The following is a 6,323-nucleotide window of genomic DNA, read 5'->3' as shown; positions in this document are numbered from 1 at the left end:
GTGTGTGTGTGTGCGTGTGTGTGTGTGCGTGCGTGCGTGCGCGCGTGTGTGTGTGTATATATACACCCGTCTTATATCAAATCCAACTGGCGACGCATTTACGCGCTAAACTGTCAATGACTCATTCCTCGGATGCCCCCTTTGCCCACCCCCTTTCACCAAATGGACTTCTCAGCAACGATTGTGCGCATTCAGGCATACTTAAAACTTTACATGACTCAACGAGAAAAAATGTAAGAAAAGAACGCCAATACTAATTACGCTCATGTGGGCGATCAGTATTGATTTGTGTTTAACTCCTACGTGCTTTTTTCTAATCGTATTATGTTCTGCAATTTATGATGAAATCAATCTTTTTTTTCTTTCTGCATCTACATTGCACACAACGATTACATTTCCTATATATCTGGAAATAAATCAAATTAATATTCCAATATATTCAATATATTAATTATATTATCTCAAAATAAACCATTAATTATATTGTTCATACACGAAAGAAAATCACTGTTATTATCTTCGTTAATTAAAATACTAAGCATATATATATTTTCTGTCGTATACCATATTATTTGTACCATATAAACATTAAATAGCCATTGACGATATCGAATATCGAATTCGCCCATATGAGAGTAAACTTGCAGATTCAAAAGAGAAGCGGAGAATAAGAAAAGATTCGCATTCCACGTAGGTGAAGTCATGGAGACGTCGGATTACTAACCACATTATCGGTACATGGCACGATTGTGCAACATCATCGACGACAGTGCAAGGTCATCAATTTTGTGCGACTTTTTTTCTACAAAGCTTTTCAAACGATGATTCTATAAAGCAAAATGATTTTGCTTTATAGAGCGAGTGACTGAAAAGATAAACGATATTACACGATGATAAATTTGTCGAAGATGTGGAAACATTTGAATCTCTAGCAGCAGAAACAGTATTTTCTCAGAGTTACAATGTTTTTAAGTACAATTATATTATGTTGAGCGTGTAAAAGTACGGACGATGCTGATAAAAAACAAACCAGTCTCTCAGGCCACTCGTCTGAGTTTTGGGTCCAGGATGATACGTTCCTGAGATCGTGAGAGAGGCTTTCGAGAGATACGTTCAAACGGTGGGTCAGCATCGACAAGGCTGTGTATAGGTCCTTATATGGTAGCCGGTCGTATATGCCTGTATATAGGGAGTGCTCGAAAAAGAGGCCGCATACGCAACAGAGAAGCAGCGGGAACTCACACATATCCTTCGCGTATCAGCTAAATTCTTTTCTTTTTCTTCTCATTCTTTTCATATGCCTGTGTAGGCGTATGAAATATACGTGTGTGCACAAACACAAGTCTCGTGTGCTTGGCTGCACGTAACGGTAAGAGACGAGGACGAGATCTCGATTGTCCGTAACCACGACGGAGCGCGCGACCAGATATAAAACATAATTCTCTTATGCGGTGGATTATGTTTCGTCAATCTATCATCAGACTATATAGACAAGACAGACAGACAGACAAGACTGCAAAACGATTTTCATTAATGTACATAAAAATATATTTTCATGTTTTCTTAAATTTAATAAATTAATCTATTCAGAATATTAATCATGTTTTAAATAATGATTAATGTCGCTATACAAGATAAATAATTTTTAAATAATAAAAATCGATATAACTCGATGTAATGCGATTTATTATTTCTTATAAAATAGTTCACCTTTGCTACACGTTATTAATTAAGTTTTATTATGAGAATCGCTTGCGCTCGTCACATTTAAGATCAGCAAGAAAATGAACGTTTTAAAGCCGACACAAGAAGCGCTATAATGCAAGGACCGTTAGTTCCATTTAATTGAACATCCGTAGATCGTAGCCGAGCCGTGGCGAACAACCAGACAGGATAAGCTTCTTATTGGTTATTATGCAAACTGCAAACGGTGGTATTTAATGAGGCGAGTCGATGCGAAACGACAGCGACGATGTTCGTACAGTGGAACTTGGATAAATCTTGGCCTCATCTTCTCGAGTGTACTCGCGAGGTGAAGAGCGAGCCTCCACGAGAAGTTAACGAGGAAACTAGGTTGCCAATGCAGCCGAGATGTGCCAGCAGAAACCGACGGTCATCGAGATAGATTAGGCATCCAGATTGATATTTCATATGACTGTCGTACGAGTGAGGCACGATTTCTAGTACTTCATTTTCGAACGAGGAAAGTATGGCTCTAGGTCGTGCATCTCCATTAATATGGACAGCCTATAAATATTTTCCAAATGTTAGAAACTATGGCGTTTGATAAATGATTGGTCTAGTCATACCTTAGAACAGACCTGTCCAATTTGAACTCCGGAGCCAAAAACGCAAAGCCATCGACGCAAAAAAATTCAATGTAAGATTTTGGGGACTGTAAAGTGTTGATAAGCGTTACTCAGATGCATATCGATACTTTACAGTTCTCGAAATCTTACTCTCGTTGTATTTTTTTTGCGTCGATGGCTTTGCGTTTTGGCTCCGGAGCTCAAATTGGACAGGTCTTAGAAACTTAACAATTTAGTTGAATTTTTGCTGATACAAATTCATTGAAACAATTTCAAATCATTGAGAAACAAGAAGTTCATTTATGTTATAGTTTATCTCATAACGAGTTTAAGAATCAGAAATATTTCTGTATCATAGACTCTGGAGTAAGCAACGGCAGAAAATAGTTAAGCCAAGCAAATGTAACTTCATTCATTTTTTTATCAATATAGATTAATCTGAGTGTAACTTGCTCTTTATCTTTTCCTAATTCTTAGAACTAAGGAAAAAGATAAAAAATAGACAGAGATTGAAGTTAGTATAAATGGACATAAGTCACTTGGTAGAAATGAACAACATAAGTTATACTAGAATTGACTTTAAATCCATGAAAATCGAGATCCTGTCAGAAACGACCGCTAGTCGAAGGAATTCTTCGTGACGATGCATTGTCGTAGGCTCAGTCCGCGGAACGAGATTCTACGATCGCTGGCTAACGAGTTCGCGCTGGTTGCCAATTAACTTGGGCAATCGCATTTAATGGTAGACTCTCTGCTACCGGCTCTCGTCTCTTTCGCGCCACGCGTCCACACGTGCAACGACGTGCACGGGCTTGTATCGATCGGTGGTGTAGGCTCCAGAGAACGGCAAACACCTACGCGTGTATAATACCCACGTGAAACCACCGACTACATTCGTATTTGTAACTAGAAAAAAACGTTTTACCAAGCGACCGTCGAGCAACCGCGATTCTCTTTCTCTCCCCCTTTCTCTTTCTCTCTCCAGCTCTCTTCCGTGCAACCGTGACGGCTAACGAACCCTGGACGCGCGTATCGTATCGAGCGGTGGCGCGTACATACCAGGAACGTATATAGACATGAGACCGTACTATATACAAGTACCGTCCGAATCGTAGACGTCTAGATATCGAGTACTCCTGTATGACTAGACCGATTTCTGACGAATTAAAAGGAAAGTTCGTTCCTGGCAGGATTAGTAAAGACTAATGTTTTTTTTAAGAATAAAACATATTGTATTTATTCTTAAATACTATATGTTTTTAATGAATCTAAATATGCTTTAAATAGTACTATAAAAAAAAAACATATTTAAAACATATTAAAAATCAATTAAACATATTTTAAACATATTTTTAAACTTTATTTAAAACATATTTTTTACCAATCCTGATTCCTGGATCTCCCAAACACTGAAATACTTGTCAGAATAAATTGGTCATGATTAGCAGAATGCTTATTTTGCAAATGTTGGGAGTTTTCTTCGCGCTGATTAGATTTGTACACTTTTAGATTGGAAGAATAGTCCTGTCTCAGGTGAAGAAATCTTTCAACAGTTATAAAATAAATTCTGCTGAACAGGGCCATGATTGAAATGATTGAAAGATTGCCATATGCATGCAACTTTTATTTGGAATTTGATATTCCTTAGTTCAATGGAATTTCCAAAAACATTTTTTCATTCGAATTAAAACTTCAATCAAAAAACTTCAACGACATTAATGAGAGAGATGCGAATCATTAAAAACCAAAAGTGTGTGAAGAAATTGCGAGAAGTTGAAGAAGACACGAAGCATTAACTTCTTTTAAGGACTAATTTTTATTAATTATTAAATGATTTTCTATACATTTTATTATACATTTTATTCAATTTAAATCTATAGCAATTAAACAAAAAAGGAAAGAATGAAATAAAAATATATTGTGATTTATTTTTCCCTTGCCACTAATATTGAAATTAAAAAAAAACTAAACACATCATATATTGTTGTTCCTGAAAAGATATATACTTAACGTTCATTAATTGAATTAGTCAATAAAAATATCGTTCTAAATCTCTTGATCAATATAGTCACATAGTGCGCATTGGGCGAATACACGGCGGGATTCCCTGGCGCCTGAACATATGCAGTAAACATCAATTAACGCCAACTTTGCTCAAGTCATTCTCCTCCGTATCATGTGGTATCATGCGCGGTTATGGCAATGTACGCGAAATCACGATTTAGAAAGAGGCATTGAGCTCATTAACTCACGCCACAGCTTCCTCGGTATGTACATTGTCGACATGTATGCGCTTACAGTCAATTAAAATCTAGATCAGTTGTTTGCTAATGTATACTCAGAAGCTTATCTTCCACGAAGGTAATAAAATCTCCAAGTTTTTTCAACGTGAAAAAATATATCATATATCAATTTCAATTGGTTTTTTGTCAATTTCTTGATTTTTCAATAAATCTCTCTATTTTATCAAAATATCTATTAATTTACAACTTCATTAATATTCTCTATTTTATTAAAATACCCGTAAGTAATTTACAACTTCATCAATATTCTCTCTTTTCTTTCAAAAGGAAGTTTTTCTTGATCAAGTTTGGTATGTAACATCGTCGTGATATAACACGTGCAATTCAATACATTCCCAGAAGCGCCGTTTAATCAGATCTGATTCGATGATCGCCGGAAGGCGAGTCTTCCGCTTTCCGATAGCTCAACGCCGTGCTAATATTGACACACACATGTAGACTTATATTCGCGATGGCGACGCATGAATGGTAGGGTAGGGCGCAAACGCATGTACACACAACGCGTGCATGGATGCAACAACGGGGGAGGCAGATCCGAGGTTGCGCCAGGGGAGCGGCCGGCTCATAGTGGCGGAGGCGGAGGCGGAGGTGACGGTGGCGGTGGCGGCGGCTGCCGCGGCAGACGGTTTCATCGATTGGCATTGCCGGCATCGTCCGAAGGAGAGTATGAGCGGGGTCCGTGAACTCTGTGCTGTTGGCGCATCCCGGTTTTCATGGTCATGGGTAAGAGGGCGGTTGCCCTCGACAGAGGGCCGAGAACTCTATACCTTATATATCACGTCCTTCACGCAACTCATGACGGGCAGGAATGATTGCCGTAATAATATCACTGATATCGTTATTCCTTTTCTGAAGCTTCGCGTTCAAATCGAATGAAATGTTTTAGCGTTCTAGTTGAAACACGCATTCAATACGAATTTGAATTTCAAAGTCGAGCCGGAGAATGATGTTCCATTCAGGGTTCTGATGTTATGCATAGTATACTTTCCATCCATTTAATTACAAACATAAAACAAACTGAAGGAGAAATAAGATCATTGCTATCCGTACATATAAATGTTATAACTCTGAAGAAAACGAAGGTATTGTCCAGCTGATGTGTGGCGAGATGTAAGAGAATATTCTGAATATATACGTTCGCCTAGTAACGCCACTGTTCATGAGACTGAAATGGTCTCGCAATCTGAGAGACGCTAATCGCGAGCGAGCTGAGCCGGGTAAACGCAATTGCATGAAGGCACAGAAGCGCGCAATTCACGATGGAGTTGCGCTTATTCAGAAGCCCCCTCGTTCGCCTTGAAACGAGCGCACGCTCGAGACATGATAAAATGCAAATGCAACGCCCAATGACGATTCTCCCTTAGGAAAACGCAAAATACGTGCAAATTGCCACAATAGTAATTAATGCTATAAATAAAAAATAAATACATAATTTCTAGCGAGTTTTCTTGAATTTTAAAAAATGTATGCGCTATTAAACGTGACAATTATAATGATTAATTAAACATTATATCAATATCTACTAATTGTAAATTAAAAATAATTAGTATTCAACATTATTTCCAGAAATCGTTCTGTGATGATAAAAAAATCAGCGCCGAATGTGCTACACATGAGAGAAAATGAACATTGAAATGATAACGACGATGACGACGATGACGACGAGGACGACGAGGGCGACGATGACGAGAAAGACGCATATGCGTACTCC

Source organism: Atta cephalotes (assembly GCF_000143395.1).
Source record: "Atta cephalotes unplaced genomic scaffold scaffold00001, whole genome shotgun sequence".
NCBI lineage: Eukaryota > Metazoa > Arthropoda > Insecta > Hymenoptera > Formicidae > Atta > Atta cephalotes.
This window is presented reverse-complemented; position numbering follows the sequence as displayed.